Source organism: Loxodonta africana, chromosome 9, assembly GCF_030014295.1.
Source record: "Loxodonta africana isolate mLoxAfr1 chromosome 9, mLoxAfr1.hap2, whole genome shotgun sequence".
In the NCBI taxonomy this organism is placed as follows: Eukaryota; Metazoa; Chordata; class Mammalia; order Proboscidea; family Elephantidae; genus Loxodonta; species Loxodonta africana.
In genome coordinates this window covers 49,654,548-49,680,229 of record NC_087350.1, presented here as the reverse complement: position 1 = coordinate 49,680,229, position 25,682 = coordinate 49,654,548, and the positions used below count along the sequence as shown (strand labels likewise).

The 25,682-nt window shown below is 34.8% G+C and overlaps 1 protein-coding gene and 1 long non-coding RNA gene across 3 annotated transcripts in view; both read left to right on the top strand.

Annotated features, from left to right (window-relative positions):
* Positions 1-7,317, top strand: part of LOC111749823 (uncharacterized) — an 11,892-nt gene extending 4,575 nt beyond the window's left edge. Inside the window, exon 2 of the long non-coding RNA XR_002785001.2 lies at positions 1-7,317. This exon is cut by the window's left edge and continues 2,879 nt beyond it. This is a non-coding gene — a long non-coding RNA (uncharacterized LOC111749823).
* PBX3 (PBX homeobox 3) overlaps positions 1-25,682 on the top strand; it is a 225,853-nt gene that overhangs the window by 105,824 nt on the left and 94,347 nt on the right. The window lies entirely within an intron of this gene.

Here is a 25,682-nt window from a genome sequence, read left to right as displayed (position 1 = left end):
ATTGGCAGTTGGATCTATAGCCTTAATCAGAGTAAGCTCTAATTTTTTTTCTTTGCAAGATTGTTTCGTAGGTTATGTTCTTATATCAAGTGGCACATAATGTCTGCCTTTCTCTCTTTTTTATGATGTCACCAGCTCAGTGCCTAGATCTGTTAGTTTATTTGGAGTTTGTAAAATGGAGATACTCTGTTATTCCTTTTTCATTTCTTAGTTGGAATCATTTATACGGAGAAGCTTCCCTGTATTTACTATTTGGTCACTTAATGATTGAGTATGGAACATTATTCCTAATAGGACAAAATTGAAAACAACCTTAATGTCTAATAATAGGTGATTTGGTTGACTTATGCTACAGCCATATGGTAGAATATCATATAATTATTTTAAATCATGTTTTAGAAGAATACCTAATAATATGGAATGTGTTCAATATATTAAATTTAAAAAGTAGTTTTAAAAACAGTAGTATAACATGTTCCTGGATTTTTTTCCCCAAGTACTTCCATATAGGAAAAAAATGCCAAAAGAATAAAGACCAAAACATATTGCATAATGGTTACCTCTCAGTAGTGTAATTATGATTTTTAAATATTTTCTTCTTTATACTTGTCTGTATTTTTCAGCTTTTCCACAGAGGTCATGTATTCATTTTATAATACATTTTTTTTCTTAACTATTTTCTTCAAATGAGCAAAAAGGGCCCAGGGACTGTGTTTACTCTAGTAGGTTATCTTGTCAAGTCTTTTAACCCATGAATTTAACCTTTAGAATGGCTGTAATTACAGAGGCACAAATAGATTTTGCAACCTAAATTAAGTGCTATCTTTAGCTTTTTGAGGTAGGTGTGTTTCTTATTATCTTTATGTGCCCAGTTTGCCTTGCACAGGACTTGGTATAGAACAGCATCGGTAAATGCATGTTGAATTGAATAGGTACTAGAGTAGGCTGACATAGAGTCGTTGCTGGCCTAACATGTTGACATTCATGTCCAGTTTCTTATTGCTCTTTTATCCTGCATAACTTACTTAACTTACACAGAGTGAAATATTTACACCTCTGCTTTAGAGAGCTAATAATCTCTAGTTTGGAGCCTGTGGACTTCACATAGAGTGTTTCAGATGTTCCATACTGTCTCTTAAATAGTGATCTGTCCTTCTAAATCATCTAAAATCACCTCATTGTATAGTCTCTTGGTTCCAACAGTTTTCTTTTTACATTTGGTTTTCTGTTTTGTTCTATTTTTTTTGATTTTTTAGTTTTTCAAGGGGAAATTCATTGTCTATATGATTTACTTTGAAACTTGATGACGTCTAGATGATCATATCTAGTTTCATGTGTCATTATTTTGTCTTCCTATGAAAACTCTTGTGTTTTATTTCTTATTTTCTTCTCAGTATCTAGCACTGGGCTATTCTGATGGCAGATGCTCAATAAATAGTTGTTGAATTACTTAGAATGTTGCTATTGGATTATTGATATAAAGGTTAAGTATTATTATGGTCAGTAATTTTTAGGTTGAAAAAGATGCAAGAAAAATAAGTTTTTTTTACTACATTGTCCTCAAAATTTAGTGTGGAATTAGAAATAGAAAGTTCTTTAAAGTTCTAGTTCTTTCAAAAAATATTTACTGACTATCTAATATGTGTCAGGCATTGTTCTAGGTTGTGGAGATAAAGCAATGAACAAAACAGTCAAAAATGCCTTTCTTTTTCTTGTGGCTCTCATCATCCATAGATTTCTACCATATATATTCTGTGATACTATATAATGGTTCCCATGGAGCCTTCAGCAACATTTTAAATATGTACTGAAGATTGATCTAGAGCCAACTAGTGAAAATTAGTACCGATTAGCTTTTATATGGTTTTACTGCTGGTTGTGTAATAGCTTGGTAGTGAGAAGAAAGGAAAGAAACATTTATTGAACACTTACTATGTGCCAGGCACTCTTTAGGAGTTTTGACATACCTTATGTCATTTAATCTTCATAGAAGCCCTGAAAGGCAGGTATCGTTTCCATTTTCATAACGAGAAAATTCAGTCTCAGAGATATTAAGTAGTTTGCCCAGGATCACATAGCTAATGAGTGACAGAGCCTTACTCAAACAAAAATCCTTCTAATTTCAAAGTGTTTCTTTACCATGTTTCTAATTCCAAAGTGTTTCATTACCATGTTTCGTTGATTCTAAGATGTTCATTTTCTCCCCACATTTAAACGTTTCTGAAATCAGTATGCTTCTTTCACAATTAATGTCATGTCATAGTTTAATTGGCAGAATTTTTTCTTTCTCTACAGTAGCACATAAAATCATGGTTGAGTCTTACAACTGATGATGTCTTTGATGAAATATAATTATGTACATTTTGGTAACACCCTAGAGATTTATATACATCGTACTTCCTAAAGGCTCTGAAGAAGCTATTTGAATTGTCAGAATATTAATTTGTTTTTAATAGTTTAGAATATGTTAGATAAATACTTACAGTTGACTTTGCAAGTTTTTTCTTTTTACTTATTCTGTGGCGTAACTATGTTTGGGTGTTTTGGGAACATCTGTTAACATATCAGCAAACTGTAGGTACAAGGGTAAGTCAAAAAGCATTGCTGCTGGGGTTCCAGTTCATACATGCACGGGCTTATTCCAAACAAAACATGTTTAAACATGTCTCTTTAGTCAGTGGATGGTTGCACATAAATTCTCTCAGTAATACACTTGTCTTAGTTTTATTAGGATCCCTTCGAAAAAAAAAAAAAGGATACTTTTTGTGTAATGGCAAACAATGATTTTGAGGTCAGGGCTAATATAAAGTTTTTAACAAAGCTCAAGTGGACATCTTCCCAAATCATTGAAGCTTTGCCACAAGTTTATGGGAATGTTGCTGCACATAAAACAACAGTTTTTAGATGGGTCAAACGTTCTAAGGAAGGTTCGGAAGACTCACTTACAAGGTTATGGTGACTGTTTTTTGGGATTCCAAAGTGGTAATCTTGATAGATTTTCTCGAAGGACACAGGACAAGCATGAGGGCTTATTATGAAGAAGTTTTAAGAAAATTGAAAACTGCACTGGTAAGAAAAAGGCCAGGAAACTGGCACTGAGGAATTTTTTTCCATCAGGGCAGTGCACCTGCTCATCCTTCTAGGGTAGCTGTCCTACAAGAATTATGTTGGGAAACCTTACCCCATCCACCCTACAGCCCTTATCTTGACCCTTCATACTTCTTTTTGTTCCCAAAACTCAAAGAGCGTTTAAAAGGAACACGATTTGGGTCCCCCAGGGATGCCAACACTACCGTTTTGACATGGTATAAACTGAAGAGTGCAGAATTCTTTGGGGAAGGGTTAGTTAGAGAGATGGAAACACCACCTTCAGGAATGTGTGGACCTAAATGGAAGATATGTCGATAAAACAATAGCTTTTCATTTTGATATTTTTGTTTACTAAAGGTTTCTATGATTTTGTAGCAGTACTTTTTGACTTGCTCTCCTATATTAGGTTATGAGTATATTTTGAAGAATTACATATTATATGCGTTCTGTTATAATGTGTAATGGTTCCAAAGGAGCCATCAGGCTTTTCAAGTCATTAACTCGCTTTTTTTAAGCCCTTAAATATATATTTAAATGAATCACTAACTGATTTCAAGATCTATGTCTCTATTTCTTTTGTAATTAACACTGGCAAGAGGCAACCTAGTAGAAATTAATATACGAATTGTAGTTTATAAGCTTACTGACAAAAATAAAGTGAAAAATGCCTAGTTTCTTTGAGTTTTATTTTACTCCATCTATTTCCTTGAGTGTCTGCAGAATTTTCTAGAGATGGGAGGTTTGGCACAATTTGGAACATATGTGTCTTTGAGTTTCATGTGTTGTTCTAACTGATGTCAAAAGGAGTTTTTGTACGGGCAGTCTGAAGGCAGTCCATGGCATTTAGTATCTAGAAGTTGAGAATTAAGTTTGAGAGAAATGCTGACTTGTGCTGTTTTTTGTTTTTTTTAATTTTTATTGTGCTTTAAGTGAAAGTTAACAAATCAAGTCAGCCTCTCATACAAAATTTATATACACCTTGCTATATACTCCTAGTTGCTCTCCCCCTAATGAGACGGTATACTCCTCTCCACCCTCTATTTTCATGTCTATTCAGCCAGCTTCTGTCCCCCTTCTGCCTTCTCATCTCCCCTCCAGACAGGAGCTGCCCACATAGTCTCATATGTCTACTTGATCCAAGAAGCTCACTCTTCACCGGTATCATTTTCTATCTTATAGTCCAGTCCAATCCCTGTCTGAAGAGTTGGCTTTGGGAATGGTTCCTGTCTTGGGCTAACAGAAGACCTGGGGACCATGACCTCCGGGGTCCTTCTAGTCTTAGTCAGACCATTATGACTTGTGCTTTTTTGACATGGTTTATCTTTTGAAAAATACTGATACTTTTCATAGCATTTCTTACTAATTATTTAAATATCCAAACCACAGAAAACATTATTGTTTTCATGTAATAAGTAGTCTTTAGGTCAGGTAGTATGTGATTGGTATAAGAATTCATTTACATTAAGAAAATTAGAACTCTTTTAAGATTCAGTAAGAATAATAAATTCTGTAATGTACTGAGAAATTATAATTTACTAAACTTCTCCCCTTATTTTTTTACAGAAGTATAAATAGCATATGAATTGTTTATAAGCCTTATAAAAGCTAAAGAAAACTCTTTGAGAAAGTCAACATTTTAAATCATGCTAAGTCTCTTCCTATTTTTACTCATCCTCTTGCAGAGCATTGACAAAAATATGAAATTGATTTGGTTGAAGGGTGTTAAAGAGCCGACAGCCAAATGTCACAAACAATGAATGGCCGCAGTGTTGAAAAAATCAATAGGGAGGTTAAGCTGGTCTTGTGAAAGACTTGGCAGGCTGCTCTGTTCCAGGAAGATATCTGTCTTCTGGGCTTGGTTGCATGATCAAAAGGAAAACTTGATAGGTTTAATGAATGGAGATACTGTAAAACTGACAACAGAAATATAGACACTGTGGTAAACTGTAGTGCACATCAGTGAACAGAGCTATTAGATACATTTTTCAGTCTGAAAAAAATATTATAGGTAGAGATGTCAAAAATATTAACATTCTTTTACTTTTTTATTGATTCCTCTATCAGCTAATAAATTTGCCTGAAGTAGACAAAGGTTTGTATTTGGCTAAGTGTACAATAAGATGTTAAATGTATTGGACACAATAAATAATTGCTGGGTTAATCAGTAAACCAGTTTTTCAAATCTGTTCATTATAACGTTTAAAATCTGAATCAAAATTACTTTTGTTAGATTAAGAGCCTGGGTAAAAAAGGCAGCCATTGACATGTCAATGAAAATAGAAGCTCCGTCATTGAAAACCAAAGTGGGATTTATGATTCATTAGTTTACCCCACAGGCCATTAGAAGATATTTTACAGAAGCATCCTCTTTTACACTTTTATTGATAAACAGTATGTTGGTCTAAAAATGCTTCACTGTGATTGTTCTGATCAGAGCTGTATATTCTGAAGTATGACATTTTAATTGATATCAAATAAGATTAAAATCATTTATAGATCATATTTCCTTGCAGTTTATTGTAGTTCATTGTTTATCAGCTGCATACCGAGTAATATCTTATATCTGCAGTATTTTTTACCCGAATTTCTTAACAACTCTTGTTATGCTATGAAATCAGTTATTTCTTGGGTGTTCTTTATGCTAGGTGCTGATATAAGCTTTTTAATTAAAGGCATTTGTTTCTAAGTTTAGAGATTTCAAAAATTTTTTGGTGCTTTTAAAAAAAAAATAGCTCTGTATTATTTTATTAGCCATCATTAGATGTGGCAGTCTCTTTGTGTAAGTCTGAGTTTAAGAAAAATCAGTTATTAGTTTAAAATTTCTAAATGTGATATTCAATTCAGAGAAGATGGTAACCTGTTTAAAAACAAAAAGACAAATAAAAAGAGAAGAAGAAAAAAAAGGGAAAGATGTCTGGCAGATTTTCTGCAACTGGACGCTGTAATAAAAATGCCCCCTACTTTGTTGGGATGGTATTTGGAGGGTTGCTGCCATATGTTACTTTCCTTTTTAGCTGGGATTATGCCATCATTATTGCTGATAAAAGCTGTTTACTGCCTTGGCAAAGGAATGATGCTTGGAGCAGTTTTGGAAAACGCCATTCAGTTTACAAAAAAGTTCATTTAGTGCCAGATGCTAGAATCCTAGGTCTTTGTTATCTTTTCCCATTATTAGATCTATCTATTGTCTATTTCTTTTTTCCATTTTATAACAGAATGTTGTCTCTTACTACCTGTTTTAATTCAAGCCATTAATGTGGAAGGTTATCTAAATTATTGCATTCCCAATGTTAATTGGGTCAGTACTAAAGATGGGCAATTTGGCTTTTAGAACCACTGACTAGATTTGGAATAAATGCTGTAGTGTGCAGTGAGATTCTGGTTTCTAAACACTCTGAATGTGTATTTTTTTTTAGTACCACTGGACATCAAGGAGAAGTTGGTTTAGTATTTGAATAAACTGTTGGCTAATGTGCAGTCTCTCGAAGCATTGAAGAAGAGGGTTATTTTGGCTCGGTTTGTCAAACGTTTTTATGCTGTTATGCAACATGTTAAATTTGAAAAATAAAAATTCTAATGCTGTTTTCAAGAAATGTTACATCACAGTTATAACTTTTTGTAAGAGTTTTTTCATTTAGTTTTCTGAAATCTGCTTTTAAGCACAATATTTGGTAGTGACTGTGTGATTGGATCGGTCTGCTTCATGAATTTGTAAATGCAAATAACAAATAACTTTTTTGGTGAAAATTAGGATTTAGTACCTAGGCCTTTTGGTACATGCTTAATACTCTAGTCTAAGGCAAGGAAATTGTTTTGTTTTCTGCCAGTGTTTTATTAAGATACCTTTATCTTTAGGTCTCTAAGTTAATCCTCCTCTTTCTCAGTTTACAGAACTGTTCTGTGAAGTCACTATTTGTATAGTATGTGACTTATTGGCTCACCCAGAGGTCAACCCTTTACCTTGGCCATGTTGGCATTGTTTTTCAACCATTTATTTCCAGACCTCAGAATTCAAATTGTACTCCTAGCTTGAGTTTAGAATTACTTTAAGTGCAAAAATTAACTCCTGTAAATAATGCTGACAAATTAGAGTCTCTCTGGCTTATCTCAAAATGTAACCCATAGTTCTATACATAGTTTTCCTAGCTATACTTTTATATTTTCTCTGTCACCAGGAGGACTAGGTCCAAAAATTTGTATAAAAATCACACTCTTAGTGAAATCATTTTTACAAAAAGAAGAATGTCAGTCATCTGCCCGAAAGCTATAGTTATTTAGAATACACTGAAATACACCTAGCCCTCATTACCACATATGGCCCTGAAAATTCAAACTTTTGGATGCCTTTAGATGAGAAAAGAAAGGAAAAGCCATCTTGTATCCATCTTCAAATTTATCACAAAGTACAAAATTTAATAGTGTGAAATTTCCATGTCCAATTGAAGTTAAAAATTATAAGCACCTGGGTGAAAGTGCTGTGTATCCCCATTAAAAGTTGATATCATTTGAGTTCGTGGGCACCTTTTTTTAGAAGTAATTTTTTGTGGCTATGTATGAATGCCTATCACTTACTAGCATCTTGAATTAGCTATACAATTTCACAGTAAAGAACGAGAATTTAACGTAATATTCAAAGAGTTTTTAAACATAGCATATTTTAGAGAGTGACTATTTCACTGTAACAATAATTTATATCCTTGGCTGATAGAATTATATTAATTTTTCCCTATCTCAGGAATCACTAAGGACTTCTGTTTTAAAGAAGTATAATATTTGGCTTAGGTACTCCGAAATATATAATTCAGGTATCCCTATAGCAAGTTTTGTACCAAGATAGACTTGTCATTATATGAATTTATTTATTTATTTTGATTGTGGTAAAAATATATGTGATAAGACCTTTGCCATTTCAGTACTTTTTACACGTACAATTCAGTGATACTAATTACATTCATCATGTTGTTCAACCATCATCACCATTTGTTTTCAAATGAATTTATTTTTAATAATAAAAAATTCAGCTATTGGACACTCCCTTCTCAAATAATCATCTTTCAAACTGTGTTTGCACATTGTTAATGAGAAAGCCACTAATTGCAGAAATTAATGTTTCTTCGTCCCTGGTGATCTAAATACTCCTAGTTTTCACTGAATGAATGTGTTTGGCACATCTTATTCACATAGTTTTAGCTAATTCAGTTATCTCAAATTTTCCAAAGAAACTAAAATGTTACTTCTTTCTTGCCGCTTTTTCATAGTCAGTTTCATTTGAATTTGAGGCTTATAAGCATTGGAATCAGTATCATTTACAACAACTGAGAGGTAGCTTTGGTTTAAAGAGTGTGTGTTTTGGTGTTACACTGACTTGGGTTCCAGAATTCTGCTATTTATCACTGTTACGACTTTGGACCAGTAAGTGAACTTTTTTATTATCTCATGTTTTTCTCATTATAAAAATGTACATAATATTGGTTTGTCAGAATGTTATGAAAAGAACCTAGTAAAAAGTAGGTACCCAGTAAATAGTAGGTATTTTTATTATCAGTAAGCTAGACTGTGTCAGCATGAGGTGACCAAGAGTAAGCCAAATTAAGTCCGTTTAGTTTTATTTTCCTGGCTTGTCTGCATGGAGCTCTCTTGACATAAATTATATCTTTCAGGGGTTGACTGACTGAAAGCCATGCTATATTATTTGTAAACCAGGAAAACTTTGAGATCTCATCAACAGGATCTGCCACAAACCAACCAACCAACCAACCATCAGAATGGAATCAGAACTTTAGTTTCATTTTTAGTTGAAGATTATTCCAAGAAGGCACAGCTTTAATATATTTTATTTCATAGATTAAGTCTGTGATATTTTTAACACATTTGTCCAATGACAGAGTTTTTAAGCTTCTTTATGCCAATAATTTAAAATTTATAAATATAATTTATATTTGCGAAGTTTATAAAATATTTAATATATTCATATAAACTATTTCTAATATTATAAATGTATTATTAATGCTTCCTATTGGTGTATGTTTTACCAGTGTTAGTCTAATTGATCATGATTTGCTCCCTTTTTCAAGGTAAAGGTTTTTTTCTTTTCTAAAAACTTCCTTCAACTGATAAATATCCAAATACCCTTTCATCAAACAATAGATAACATCTTGACACTATACCAAAACTATACTTTTACTATGGCACAAGGTTACTTTTTATTAAGCTTTTTTTTTTTGTTTCATTTTGCTTTCATTATAATTCTGTGGGGAGAATGTGACTTTTTTTCCTGTTTAGATAGATGCATCTAGAACCAAATGAGGGCAGTAAAGTCTAATAGAAAGCTTTACAAATGAAAGTTTTGTTTCTGTTTGTGCAATACCTTGTTCCCCCTTCCTGTATCCTGGGAAATCATACTGATCAATAGTTCCCATTTCAGTACAACTGCAGCAAGCATTACAACTGTATAAAATTTACAGCATTGTCTGTTGTAAATTTTAATTGGAAAAACCTTACAGCTTTGCTCTCTATCTTTGGAGGTTTGAATCTGTTTTTTTTTTTTTTTTTAAATAAAAAAAATTTACAACATAATATCATGTCATACAGTTTTTATGGATGTGTAATATAAATAGGACCAAACCATAGCCTTATTGGAAAAAAAATTACTATAAAAATATATTTTAATGCTTAGTGCATTCAACATTTTTGCTATAGAAACAATGGACTTGGTAATTTAATGAATGTTATAAATAATTATGAACAATATCAGGCAAAGAATATGAACAAATAAATATATTAATAAAAGATATGTGCTGTGATTTCTGTGTCCCAAGTGGGACCCCTTTTGAATCAATGTGGAATACCCTATAGAGCTAGAAGAATATGAGAAAAATGTTGCTTTCTGCACAGCTTTATTTCTGTCACAGGTCAGGCTTAAAATGCTGTGTGATACAGTTATTGACTCTAATCTGGGCATAAACACAAGTCCTCAAGCACCAGCCCAATTAATAATTTGCATAATTAACATGCATATTAAATAGGGACTGGCCTTGCATCTGTATTTGCAGTGATGGGGTAATGAGGGCTAACGGAGCGGTGCCTCGGGCCTGTGTTAGCAGACGTGTGGCAGTAGTAATTTTTGCTTGGATTGACAACTGCTAGACAAGCGGTCCCAGCATAAAGCTAAAACCCGTTTGGCAGTATTAATCGTTGACAAACTGCTCTTAAAGCTGTAACATTGTTTCTGTCAGTTGTTTGGTTTGATGTCACTGTTAGACATAATAAATCAATAGTGTCAGAATTTGGTAATGTTTATAGCTAGCAAGGTTTATTATTTCATATGACTGTCATGTACAAATAGTGGTTATCATGGCTACCTCTAAATTATCAAAGACAGAATATTGCTTTGAATATACTTCTGTAATTCTTGTTTCATGAATTCTTTGCCATCTGGAAATGCTTTTGGTTGCTATGCCTGTCCACCTCCAGTGTAACGTTCATTACTTCATGAAGTACATTCTATGATTTTTAAAAGAGTATATGATTTAATTTTTTGACAGTTTATTATAGTTTTAAATTAGAAAGATATACATAGATTTCCCAGCTTCTTCATTCAAAAACAGTTTGGTGATATTAAACATACGTGACAGAGTGCAGGGGTATTGAGATTCTTCAGAGTAGAATTTGAATTTCAGGAGATTTTAAGTATATGTAGGAAGAAAATATTATAGGCAGTTGTTGTTTATGAAAAGATTAAGTTCCTCAGAGATACACATAAAATTCCTTCTCCATTCTTCCCCTCTATTCCAATCATTTCTCCAAAAGTTTTTCCTAAACATTTATGTCACCCTTTCTCCCACCTGACCCCCATTATCAAATATTTTTGGATTATTTTTCCCTTCATTCAGATTTCTAAAAGTGTTTCTTAAGAAACTATCCAAAGAAGAGATCTTATCTTTATTGTCATTCAAAACAGTCCTCTTAATAGTGCTCATCATGGACCAGAATTTTACATGTGAAACTAGTAGCTATATGTAAACATGTTTATTATATAGCTGCGATTGTTTAAGGGTATTTTCAGTGACTTAGAATGACATTTGGCATTTTTCTGCATTTTTTTAACTAAAAAAAGTATGTAGATACATTATGTATAAATTAACGGGTTTTATAACCAGCCAAAATCCTTTCTTTAGCAAACAAGCAGGCAATTCTTAATTAAGAGCATATGATGTATATAGTCCAAAAAAGATGGAATCAGCTGGAGTGGGGCTGTTCTTAGTTTACTGTATAAATATTCCCATTTAAAAAGAGGCATGCATACATGCTTCAGAAAATTATTAGTACTCATGAACAGAAGAAACATTAAGTTATGAGCATTTTAAGAGCGTTTGTAAGCCATTTTATAAAAAAGCATGATCTATCCATTATACCTCTCATTTATCTTTCAGGTCTCAGCTTAAATGTAACCACCATTGCTAAAGTAGGTCTTCCCTATTAAAAACAGTTAATGCACTTGGCAGCTAACTGAAAGGCTGGAAGTTGAGTCCATCAAGAGGTGACTTGGAAAAAAACTTGATGATCTACTTCTGAAAAACATCAGCCATTGAAAACTCTATGGGGCAGTTTTACTCTTACACACATGGGGTTGCCATGAGTCAGGGTTGACTCGAAGGCAGCTGGTTGGTTCCTTCATAGGACTTATCACAATTTGTAAAATTAAAAAAATTTTTTTTTACTACAAGTTCTATAAAGGTAAGGACCGTATCTATGCCATTATATCCATAAGAGGGAAGATAGTGAAGTAAATGCCTACTACAAGGCTTCAGATGGATGGGATTGAGGACTTGAGGAAGAGACTTAATATTTATTTAACATCAACTTTGGGGTTTTGTTTGGGGCTCTACATACTCTTGTATCCTTAGAATAACCTTATCAGGTAGTTATTGATACCTCCATATATGTATATATGTACGTGTGTGTGTGTGTATATATATATATATATATATATATATATATATATGAGAAAACTGAGGCTCTGTGAAGTGAAGTGACCTGTCAGAGATCACACAGCTAGTGAGTGACTGAGCTGAAATTTGAATCTGGATCTTTGTAATTTCAAACCCCACAGGACACCACATTATTCACACTCTGGAATATCTCGTCGTGGGCAGTGTAAAAGGAGTCAACAGATACGTAATGAAATTGCAAAGTAGGATTGGATTCTCAGTTAACAATCAGATGTAATACATTTGTAGTAGACCTGTTCTTCAAGGTTCTGCCATTTTTCCTAGTAATATCCCCTAGTGCAAGCATAAAGACAGTGAAAGTCAGTGTTACAGGAGTAAAGATAAACTTGGTGAGCCTTTCTTAATATTAAGAAGGGTTGGTCTAATGCCTCTCATGTGTTAGAATGGCACTAGCTATGTACCATCCTTGGAGGGATTGAAAAAACAGTCATTCAGTAATTTTCTGTGGAGCTTAATTCTCTTGTGGAATCCCAGCTAAATAAAGGTGGGTTAGGTTGTGCTGCTGTAACAAACAACCCCAAATCTTAATAGCTTTAAAACAACAAAGGTTTATTTCTCACATCACATCCATTGTGGCTCTTGTGGGTCCCTGAGTCCTTCTGCTCATTGCAATCATGTAGGAATCCCCGGCTGACAGAATAGCCATCATCTCAGACTTTGCCAGTGACCTCCCAGAAGGAAAGTGACTTGTCTTTCCAGCAGTTAAAGGCTCTGGCTCAAAAGTGACAAATGGCCACAACTTTTGCTCACAACTCTTTGGCCATAGTCACGTGGTCAACTACAAGGGGCCAGGAGTGCAATCTTAGCATGTGTTTGGAGGGAGAAGAGAGCTGAGTATCAATGAGCAGCACTAATAACAATCACAATTGGCACAGCAGAAAACTGCTAGATAGTTTAGTCAGTGACTAGTGCTACAGTGAATACATGTATTTGGATAGTTGGAAACTCAGATGGCCAAATATGTGTTAATGTACCATGCGAATTATGAAGGAAGGTTTCAGTGAAGAAAAATGACTGTTAAAATGGTTTGGGGGACATATTTAAAGATGTTCAACATCATTAGCTATCAGGGAAATGTAAATCAAAACTTCAGTGAGGTATCACTCACCTATTAGGATGGTTATAGTAAAAAAGATAGACAATAAAAAGTGTTGGTGAGGATGTGGAGAAAGTGGAACCTTCCTAAACTGCTGATGGGAATAGAAAATAGCTTGGCAGTTCCTCAAAAGGTTAAGGATGAATTATCATAAAAAACAAACAAAAAAAACCTGTTGCCGTAGAGTGAATCCTGATTCATAATGGCCCAGCAATTCCATGTCTAGGTATATACCCAAGAGAGATGAAAGCATCTCCACAAAAACTGGAAACCCTGGTGTCGTAGTGGTTAAGTGCTATGGCTGCTAAGCAAAGGGTCGGCAGTTCGAATCCACCAGGCGCTCCTTGGAAGCTCTACGGGGCAGTTCTACTCTGTCCTATAGGGTCGCTATGAGTCAAAATCAACTCGACGGCACTGGGTTTGGCTTTTTTGGTTTCCACAAAAACTTACACAAATAAGTGTTTATAGCAGCAGTACTCATAATAGCGAAAAAGTGGGAAGAACTCAAATGTCCAGCAGTTGATGAATAAACAAAATGTGGTATATTATACAATGGAATCTTATTCAGCCATAAAAAGAAATGAAGTACTGATATGTGCTACAACATAGGTGAACCTTAAACATTTTGCTGAGTGAAAGAAGCCAGTCAAAATACCACATGCTATATAATTCCATTTATGTGAAATGTCCAGAACAGGCAAATCTGTAGAGATAGAAAGTAGATTAGTAGTTGCCTAGGACTAGGGGCTTGGGAGAAAACAGGGAGTGACTGTTAATAGGGATATTTTTGGGGTATGATGAAAATGTTTGAAAATTGATTGTAGTGGTGGTTACACAACTTTGAATATATGAAAAATCATTGAATTGTATACTTTAAGTGGGTGAATTATATGATATGTGAATTATATCTCAATAAAGCTGTTACAAAAAATGATCTGGGGAAATATAAGAAGAATGTGGCCTCTGTACCTTATTCCACTGATAATAAAATGTACTTTTTTCTTCTTTTTTATCGTTGTAAGTATATATAACAAAACATTTGCCAAGTCAACATTTCTCAGGTATACGATTTAGTGATACTAAGATGCACTTTTTAAAGATATCTTCATATGTGTGAAATCATGATTGCTTTTATAATAAATGGCATCTTAGAAGTTGCTGCCAGCCAGGTGGTAGTTGTGACATAGTTGCATTGCCTTTGTTTACGAGTACTTGGTTGTTATTCTTGTATATATATCACCAACATTCTTGATAACACAGAGGAAGAAATTTGTATGGGGAAACATGGACATTGAGAACTCTGAGTCAATAAATTACTCAAAAGAGTCAAAACTTGAATGCAAAGCAGTTCTGGGAACAGATTAACAAAAATATTATATATGTGTTCTTATGTATATACTATGGTTTTAAAAAGTCTAAAAGCTTTAAGTAAGTAAAAGAGATAAATTCTAAGAATTAAGAAAGCTTTATATTCTAGTTTAATTGATATTGTGTGTTTGTTTTAGTGATATACAAAATAATATGCCCTACAATCAATGACATTTTAGATCCTGTGAAAAGCTGTAGTAACAGGTTAATACAGTAGGATGAGTAGCTTTATTTCCTAACTCTAGTTATTATGTTTTTCATCAGTCTCTTTTATTGCTTTCTCTCACATACATTCTCTCTCTCTCTTTTTTTTTTTTTTTGATGATTATAGGGCTTATTAGGGAAGTTACAGGTTACAATTCAGCCTCAGGAACGTTCAAGGATACAGTTCTTCCATCAGGACAGCCTCTTCCCAGCCGTGCTCGCAGGCACACCTCTCCCTGGCCCTCAGTCTCTGCCCAAAGGGACTTAGCTTTCCCATGAGCCAGAAAGCCCACTGTGCCATCTTCTGTGGCTCTCTCTTTCCTTGGTGGTGGTGGGTTCTTCTTCCCACCTGTGGGAACAAATACGTTCTCTTAATGGTTAACTTTTTCCATGTGTTTGTTTTCTTTCTCCTTTCTACTCATCATACTTATTGAAAAAAGATTGTATTTTCTAATCATGTAATCCCCCCCCAAAAAATTTAGTTCCAAAGTAGATTACTTTTGGAATTTGAGACCATCTGTCTCTTTAGAGATGCAAATGACAATGAGGAGCAAGACTTACAAATCAGTAGAGGGAGCCCTGGTGGTGCAGTGATTAAGAGCTGGGCTACTAACCAAAAGGTCCACAGTCTGAATCCACCAGCTGCTCCTGGGAAACCCCACGGGGCAGTTCTGCTCTGTCCTACAGGATTGCTGTGAGTTGGAATCAACTCAATGACAATGCATTAGAGGGTTTTCTAAAGTGTGTTCCATGGAACAAATGCTTTGAAAGATAAAACCAAAATGAAACTCATTGCCACCGAGCCATTCCGACTCATAGTGACCCTACGGAACAGAGAACTGCCTCGTAGGGTTTCCAAGACCATAATCTTCATGAGAGCAGACTGCCACATCTTTCTCCCACAGAGCAGCTGGTGCGTTTGAGCCGCTGACCTTTCAGTTAGCAGCTGAGTGTTTAACCACTGTATCACCAAGGCTTCCCTCTGAAAGACAGTGGAGAAAGAATAAACTATCCATGGTCAAAGTGAGTCTGGGAAATGTTAAAGTTTAACAGAACTTCTCATAGCCTTTAAAATGTTGATGTGCTTTCATATTCTGCAAGAGAGTAGTAATACAATATGCAGCATATCTTACATTTGTGTGTTTTGGAACTTTTTAAACTAATTAACATCTTAAAAAACCAGCGTCAGGAGAACACAATTTTGGGGAAATATTTTGGAAGTCATTTACCAAAACATACCATGTGCTGTCCAACATCTTGTAGGTTATAGAGGATAGAGCTAGGAGAGACGGGGGGCATTTTCTGTTATAAATTCTTATTTAAAAATGGGGAAATTGACAGAGAAATTAAGTGACTTACCTATTGTGCTCATATAGCTAGTTTTGTCTTTAGTTTTTGCCAGTTGCACATACATAATAATAATACTAACCTTTATTGCACCTGGCACTGTTTTGAGCATTTTCTATGTATTAATCTGTACAAGTTTGTGGCCAAGCCAGAATTTCAGCCCACACATTGTGACTCTGGAGCCTCTTCAGGGTGGAGAAATCCTGAGGATTGGGTTGGTCTCATCATTGTGAAAAAAAGTGATTTTCTATCAGACCAGATGGCTCAAGGAAGGTTACCAACCTTAGTGCTTTTAAAAATAGGCCTATTTCCTGTTTCCTAGAAAGGGAGACAGGACAGTTTCTGATATGTGAATATGCTCCTATATTTGACCTAAATCACGTTTCCTTGTGAAAGGAAATTGAATAATCCAAGAAAAAATAATTGTGTTTCTCAGGGAACTTCTTCAGGATCCTTATAACTGTGTTCGTTCTAAATTATAGATTGTAGCCTTATCTGCAATGCTTCATTAGACAGATGAAAATATAAGCTTCTTTCCATAATAATTCCTGTTTAGTATGATTTATAAAATTATTATTACTATATTTAAACGGTAATCTGGATGTTTCTGGCCTCTGTAAATGAGCACGGACTCCGTTCCTATAGCCCCTAAGGGACTTTTAGTAATAAAGTAGAGCTTATCTGATATTTTTTTTGCATAACATTTCCCTTTTCAAAAGATCCCAAAGCACCTTATAAATGGGAGAATGGTATCACCTGTCTGCAGCACTAAACTTATTGAGTCAGATGTACTGTAAAATAGCTAAGGATTGGAAAAGATGAAGATTATCTGGTTTTACCAATAGAAGGATGCGTGAAAATGTCATTAGCTGATAGCCTATTTCCATAAACGGCTGATGTGAGAAGACTGTGATTCATGTAGTTAAGTCGGGGTTAGGGAATGTGTCAGGACAAAGTGTGCTGTATGTGTCACTTACCTGTCTTCCAGCTTACCTGCCTGCCCCAATGTTTTTTTACCCAGTTTTACCCCCCAAACAGAAAGTAGCTTGTTTTTTTCCTAATTATAAAATAGCCTTTGCTTATTGTTAAAATATTCAAACAACAATGAAAAGCATAAAGAAAAAAAAAAAAGCCACTTACTCAGAAGTAACTATTCTGCCACATAGTGCTGAGCACATACGTATATGTATTATTTTACAAAAATGAGTTAAATATACTGTGGTGTAGCTGGCATTTTTTACTGGATAATATGTTGTGGACATCTTTCCATGTTTGCAAGTGGCACTATGTATCATCATATTACATAATATTTCATGTTGTGTTTTCTATCATTTGCTTTAAGCACAATTAAGTATATCTATTATTTCTGAAACCCTGGTGCCTAGTGGTTAAGTGCTACGGCTGCTAATCAAAAAGTCAGCAGTTCAGATCCACCAGGTGCTCCTTGGAAACTCTACTGGGCGGTTCTTTTCTGTCCTATAGGATCGCTATGAATCGGAATCGACAGCAGTGGGTTTGGTTTTTTTTTTGGTTTATTATTAGTTCATACTTTCTTGGGGCTTAGTTTTGAAAGATAGCATTATCCTCAACTAAAAGTTAAATTCCTTCATTCAATAATTATTTATTGAGTGCTTACTATGTGTTAGTCACTGTTCCAGGTACTTGGGATATATCTCCTGTCTTTGAAGTTTACATTCTAGTGGGAAGAGAGGTAACATTATAGAACAGGTTAAGGTAGGTGAAAAAAGACATCTCTCTGCCTGGATTGTAAGAGGGGAATAAAGAAGCAATCATTATGGCTGTTTTATTAGAGGGGATGGGTAAGGAGTCAGCAGCTTCTACATGTGTCCGAGGAAGGTAAAAGTGTATCAGTTTCTGTATCTTGATTCTAGTAACAGCTCCGTGTTTTGTTCTAAAATAGTAGATGTTACTTGTAACTTCATTTTAATGTTGCATAGTATTTCCACTTAAGAATTTAAAATTCTCAGAGACGTCAGTAATTATTTTCTTAGAAATATCAGTTTTCCTGCTTGAGAATATCCAAAGCTATATTTTGGAGATTTTCATATGATACTTCAATACTTAATTTGCTGTTTTTTTTTTTTTTTTTTTAATAAGACAGCTGAATCTTAGTCATACTTGCTTTTTTCCCCAAATAAATCATCCATAAAGAAGTGAATTGATATTTTGTGGTTAGATTTGATAAACATAAGTTATATCATGTAAATGTAACTGCAAATCTAAGATCCTATGACATCCATTACAGGTATCTTTTCATACTGCACCTCAGTGATTATTTGACAAAAATATCACCACGAAAAAATTTGAAAGTGAGCCCGCGAAATGTAGTTTAACAATCAGATAAGTAATGAATTGTCTTCCTAGATTGATTTTTCTAGACTTTTCACCCTAGATTTGTCTTTGGTCCTCCCTGAATTTTTTTTTTTTTTTAAATCAACTCTTTGTATAGAAAAATAGAAGGCATGAGTCATGTTTTCAGGATATATGTTACTGGGGGAAACAACTGCTCAATACCCACCCCAGTGCCGTCGAGTCAATTCCGACTCATAGTGACCCTACAGGACAGAGTAGAACTGTCCCACAGAGTTTCCAAGGAGCGCCTGGCGGATTTGAACTGCCGACCCTTTGGTCAGCAGCTGTAGCACTTAACCACTACGCCACCAGTCAATAGTAAAGCTAATATTATAAAAACAAAATCTAATAGACTATAAAGTTGGACCCAAATCAACTATAATAGTAATGATGATTGCCAATATTTTTTGCATGCTTTCTGTGTCCTGGGCACTGTGCCAAACACTTTGTATGAACTTTTTTATTATCACAAGAACACTATGAGGTAGGTACTGTTGTTATACCCATTTAAAAAACAAACAAAAAAACAAAAAACCTACAACTGGAGATGTTAGGATGATTTTATTAAATTTCAAATCTAACTTCCTGTATTTACATTAAAAAAATAAAATTGTAGTTCAGTTTCTGACCATATGGTAGGTAGAATGTTTAGAGAAACCCGTCTGGTACAGAGCACTTAAACATGCTGGCTGGTAAAGAACTTCATTTTCAAAGCATAGCTGAGCTGGTAGAAAGTAAGGTAACAAAAAATGGCCAGAAAGAAGGATAAAGAGTAATTGCACAGCCTTAAGAGCTGGCATTTGTTCTGGGGCATCTGCCAGTTTTGGAGACCTAGAGTCCAGAATTTAAAGGGCCATGTGCAGCTTAAAAGACAAAATCAGAGATCTCCACACAAAGCCAGAGCCCCTAAAAGGTGAGTACTCTTAGTGAGTGAACTTGCCCTTGGCCCTAGATGGGCAGGGCCTGAGATTTCCTAACCATAAGCCTACATTCGCGTGATTTCAGAATGGAATTCACATTGCCTGTCTGGCTCAAAAAAGTTTAAGCTGAAAATTTAGTTTGAAGTGAATTGCTAGTGCTCCTGGGTATTTGTAAAATGCATATATTTTCTGGAGGAAAGTACTTTAATCACATGTGTCAAAGAATTTGCACAAATAAATTTTCGAGGGATTTGACCTTATAATAAGAAAGAGAGAGAAGGGGAGACAGACAGAAAGAGAGAGGGACAGAAAGAGAGAGAGAGGGAGAGAGAAAGAAAGAAAGAAAGAAATGCCTGACTCATAAAAAAGTCACCATGATTATGAGTTAGCAGAAACATCAAACTGCAGAATCGGGCTCACAGAGACTGTTATTAGTGGTATCAGATAAGTAAAATAAATGCTTAAAGAAATAAAAGATTGAAAGTATGATGAACAGAACAAGATACTACTAAAATTAACAGGACAGATGTGAAAAGCAATTAAAAATCTTAGACATGGCTTAGGAGGAGACCTAGTGAAGCAGGAAATAGATAGGAAGAAATTACCCAGAATGCAGCACCCCCAGAAAAAACCCAGTGCCGTCGAGTCGATTCCGACTCATAGCGACCCTATAGGATAGAGTAGAACTGCCCCATAGAGTTTCCAAGGAGCACAGAGAATAGAATAGATAGGAAATACCAAAAAATACAATACCAAAAAAAAAAAAAAGGTTAAGAGATAGGGAGGATAGAGGAAGAAAGACCAACAAATGTTTATTTCATAGTTCCAGAAGTAAAGAAAAGAGAGATTGGAAAAGAGGCAATATTCAATAATGTATTAACTGAGAATTTTTCAGAATTGATGAAATATCTTCAGATTCAGGTAGCTCAGTAAATTCTAAGTAGGAGAAATAGAAAAATATCCTCACCAAGGCACACCATATTTAAATTGCTGAACCCTAAAGATTAAAAAAAAAAAAAAAAGATCTTGAATCAGCCAGAGAAAAAAAGAGGAATGAGTAAACAGAGAACTTCTCGACAAGAGCAGTTGAAACCAGAAGACAATGAAATAACTTCAAAGTGCGGAGAGAAAATAACTAGATTTGTCAACCTGGAATGATTATCCACTGAAAATATGTGAAGGATGGGCAAATAAAGACGTTTTCATACAAATAACTGGAAGTGTTTACTACGGGTGGACTTCCAATAAAGGGATTTCTAAAAGATATTTCACAAAAAAGAAGAAGAAAAAGATCCCAGAAAGAAAGCCTGGGATGCAAGAATAAATACTGAGAAAAGAGTATGGATAATTTTGGATAATTTTAACAAGTACTGACTGTGTAAAATAATAATATGTAATTTATGGGGATAAAAAAGTCAAGATAGCTTAAATCCGGGATGTAAGTTGGGAGGGAATGATCAAAGTTAAAGCATATTGAAGTCCTTTGATTGTCTGGACAGATACCTGGGTGGTACAAGCAGTTTGCTCTTGTCTGCTAACCACAAGGTTGGAGATTTAAATCTACCCAGTAGCACCTTGGAGGAAAGTCCTGGCAGTTCCCTTCCGTAAGAACACAGCCATTGGAAACCCTGTGAGGTGCACTTCTACTCTGAGTCAGAATCCACTTGACAGCAGTGGGTTTGATTTATTGTCTGGACAAGGATAAAGATTTTGATTAGCAAGGAAATAAAAATTAAAGCCATAGTGAGATATTGTTTACACACTCACCAGATTGACAAAAATTAAAAACCGTGATTACCAATTTTTGGTGTGGATGTGGAGCAATGGGTAATTTTATTCACTGGTGGGTTTGTAAATTGGCATTATCGGTTTGGAAAATAGTTTGTCATTACCTAGTAAAACTGAAGGTGTTAGCCACAAGCCTTGGAAAACCTGGTGGTGTAGTGGTTAAGAGCTACTGCTGCTAACCCAAAGGTTGGCAGTTCAAATCTACCAGATGGTCTTGGAAACTCTGTGGGGCAGTTCTTCTCTGTCCTGTAGGGTCGCTATGAGCCAGAATTGACTCAATGGCAATGGGTTTGGTTTTTTTTTTTTTTGTATACTCTACAACCTAGTAATCCCACTTCTAAGTGTAAAGTCTTGAGAAACTTACATGTATACCAGAGATAGATGTACGGTTGTTTAAAGCATCATTGTGAATAATAGCCCAAAACTGGAAACAACTCAAAAAAGTCCATCAGTAATGAAATGGGTAAGTAAATTGGGGTCTGTGCTGATGATGAAATACCACACAGCAAATGAATATGAACAATTATTGCTACATGCCAGAACTTATATAAATATCACAAGCATAACCTTGAGTGAAAGAAAACATAGGTACAATATAATTCCGTTGATACAAACTTCAAAAACAGGAAAAATGAAGTTATATTGTTAAGGGCGTATAAATGGTAATGTTATCTTAAAAATACCAAAACAACCTCCCCCTCACCCCTTCCCTAAAGAGAGTAAGGATAGTCAGGATATTAATTACCTCTAGAGCTATACTGTTCAGTATGGTAGACACTGGCCACAAGTATCTATCGAGCACTTGAAATGTGACTAATCCTAATTAAGATGTGCAAAAAAAAAAAAAAATTTTTTTTTTAGAAGCCTAAAATACACCCCAGATTTCAAAGACTTAGTACTATATAAAGAACATAAGATATCTCATTAATAAATATTTATATTGATCATCTGTTACAATGATAATATGTTAGATATACTAAATATTTTAAAATTAATTTCAGCTTTTTAAAAAAACTTTTTAATGTGGTTACTAGAAAATTTAAAATGAAATACATGGCTTTCGTTATATGTCTGTGGGACAGTGCTGCTGTACAGGCTTAGCATGGACCTGTGATTGGTGTGGGGCACAGGGAATGTTTCTGGGGTGGTGGCAGTTGTATTTTTTGACCTAGGTGATGGTCACATGGATGTTGTTTTATAATTATTCATTTACCTGTGTATGTGTGTAGGGGCATGTGTATGTAAATAGAAATCTTTTTGTATATATCTTAAATTTTTTAAATGCTTCCAAAATATCGATATTAATGAACTCTATAGGGTAACTATTAAAAAAAAATAGAAGCAGACTGTGTAGCGCTCAGACTGGTAAAGGAAGAAAAATGAAATGGTGGAGTAGACAAAAATACAACAATCCATTGAATCCAGAAGAAGGTAATTAAGGAGAAAAATAGAACAAAAGTAGAACCAACAAAAAGCGTAAAATGAGTTGGGAGAAATAAATCCAAATGTCTCTGTTATCATAATACATGTAAAAGGACTTAATGTTCCAGAAAAAGACAAAGATTGTAAGAGAAAATCAAACATACAAGTATAAACAAAGCAAACGAACAAAAATCCTGTTTATAAGAGACACATCTAATATGTACTATTTGTAGGAGACATATCTAATACAAAAAGACAAAGGTTGAAAGTTAAAGGATAGGAAAACATTAACCAAGCAACTACTAACAGAAGAAAAGGTGGAATTGCTATATGATATCAGACAAAATAAACTTGAGGGTGAAGGCAAAAACCATTTTCAGAGATAAAGAAGATCACCACACACTGATAAATGGTTCAGTTTGCCAGGAAAACTGAACAATTAGAAAATCCAACGGCTTAGAATTGTAACAATTCTAAAGTTATATGCACCTAATAACACAGCTGCAAGGAGCCCTGGTGGTGCAGGGGTTAAAGCACTTGACTGCTAACTGAAAGGTTGGTGGTTCAAACCCACTAGCTACACCGTGGGAGAAAGATGTGGCAGTCTGCTTCCATAAAGATTACAGCCTTGGAAACTCTGTGGGGCAGTTCTGCTCTGTTCTATAGGCTCGCAATGAGTTGGAATTGACTCGATGGCAGTGGGTTTGGTTTAATAACATAGCTTCAAAATATAAAGCAAAATTTGACAGAACTTCAAGGAGAAATAGATTCACAGTTGTAGGAGATTTTAACATATCCCGATCTCTTTAAAGTTTTAAAAAGCACAGATGTCGTTTGGTGACTAAGGTGCCTCTGACCCAAGCCATGATCTTTTCGTTGCCTCATATGCCTGTGAAATTCGGATAACGAAAAAGGAAGACAGAAGAATTGATGCATTCAAACCGTGGTGTCGACAAAGAATATTGAATATACCATGGACTGTCACAAGAATGAATAAGTCAGTCTTAGAAGAAGTACAACCAGAATACTCCTTAGAAGCGAGGATGGTGAGGCTTCAACTCGCTTACTTTGGGCACATCAATGGGAAAGACCAATTGCTGGTAAAAGACATCATGTTTGGTAAAGCAGAGGGCCAGTGAAAATGAAGGAAACCCTCAAAGAGATGAATTAACACAGTAGTCTCAATTATGGGCTGAGACTTACCAGATGGTCATTAAGATGGCACAGGACCAGGTAACGTTTCGTTCTGTTGTACATGAAGTCCCCATGAGTTACATTAGAGCCAACAACATCAAGAAATGATAGCACAAACAGAAATAAGAGCTCTTTAATGAGATAGGAAATGTTAATAATACAGTTAACAGACTTGACTTAGTAGACATCGATAGAATGTATCACCAGCAACTGTACAATACACACTTTTCAAACATCCATGGGAAATTAAAAAAAAAAACAACTTGACCATGAATCAAGCTTCAACAAGTTGGAAAGAATCAGCATCACATGTATTGTATCCTGTTACCATAACGCAAGTAGTTAGAAACCAATAAAAGAGAACTAAAAAATAACAGTAAGATTAACTTATATAACATCTGGAAATTTAAAAACATTTCTAAATTGTTCTTGAGTCAAAGAATAATTGTAGGGGAAATTATGAAATATTTTAAACTGATTTAAAATGATAAAGTATTTCTATTAAAACTTATGAAGTATAACTAAAACTTTGTTAATTTTATAGACTTTACTGCTTTATATTTTAAAAGATTATAAAAATCACTTAAGTTAATAGAAGAACAGCTGGGTAATCCCAAGAAAAGTAGAAAAAAGGAAATAATAAAAGTTGGAAAAAGAGTAATGAAATAGAACACACAATATAAGGGAAAGTATCAAGAAATCCAAACTTTGTACTTTGGAAACTAATAAATTTGACAAACCTCTGGCAAAGATTGGTCAAAAGCAAACTGCACCCCCCCCCCCCGCCACCCCACATACACAGAAAAAAAAACAAAGAAGGGAGGAGGGGAAAAGGGACAGGGAGAGAAGAGTCCAAATAACACGGAACTTGAAAAAGGGGGTAGAACAGATGAAGCAGAGATTTTCTTAAAAAGAGGGTATTATGAACACTTTGTCAATAAATTTAACACCTTAGTGAAATGGAATATTCGTAGAAAAATACAAATTACTAAAGCTAACTCAAGAAGATGTAGAAAATATACATGTTCTCATGATCTTTAAATAGAGCCAGTAGTTAAAAATCTTGCCATAAAGAAAATAACAGAACCAATCAGTAGTTAAAAAAATCTTGTCTTCAAGAAAATACCAGAACCAGAGGGTTTTACAACTGAGTTCTAAATATCCAAGGAAAGGATAATTTCAACCTTACACAAATTATATATTCTTGTCAAAAATGTTAATGAGGTAATGGGCCTCAACTAATTATATAATACTAATCTAACTGTAAGGCGCCTGGCGGTGCAGTGGTTAAGCTGATGACTGCTAATCGAAAGGTCAGCGGTTTGAACCCACCAGCAGCTCCGTGGGAGGAGGATGTGGTAGTCGGCTTCTGTAAAGATTTACGGCCTTGAAAACCCTACGGGGCAGTGCTGCTCTGTCCTACAGGATCGCTATGAGTTAGACTTGACAGTGGTGGGTTTGATTTTGGTTTTAATCTAACTGTGATATTGAAACAGACCAGAACCAATACAAGAAAGGAAAATGACAGGCCAGTCTCATAAAGATAGATGAAAAATTTTTAAACACAATATTGGCAAACCGATTCCAACAATGCACAGAACTATAATATATTAAGACCAAGCTCAGTTTATGTCATTATTTCAAGGTTATGTTATCATTAGAAATATCAGTAAGGATAAAGAAAACTTGAACAACACTATCAACTTGAGCTAATTGACATTTTACCTAATGGAGCCCTAGTGGTGCAGTGGTTAAGAGTTGTGGCTGCTAACCAAAAGGTCGGTTGTTCAAATCCACCAGCCTCTCCTTGGAAACCCTATGGGGCAGTTCTGCTCTGTCCTGTAGGGTTGCTATGAGTCAGAATTGACT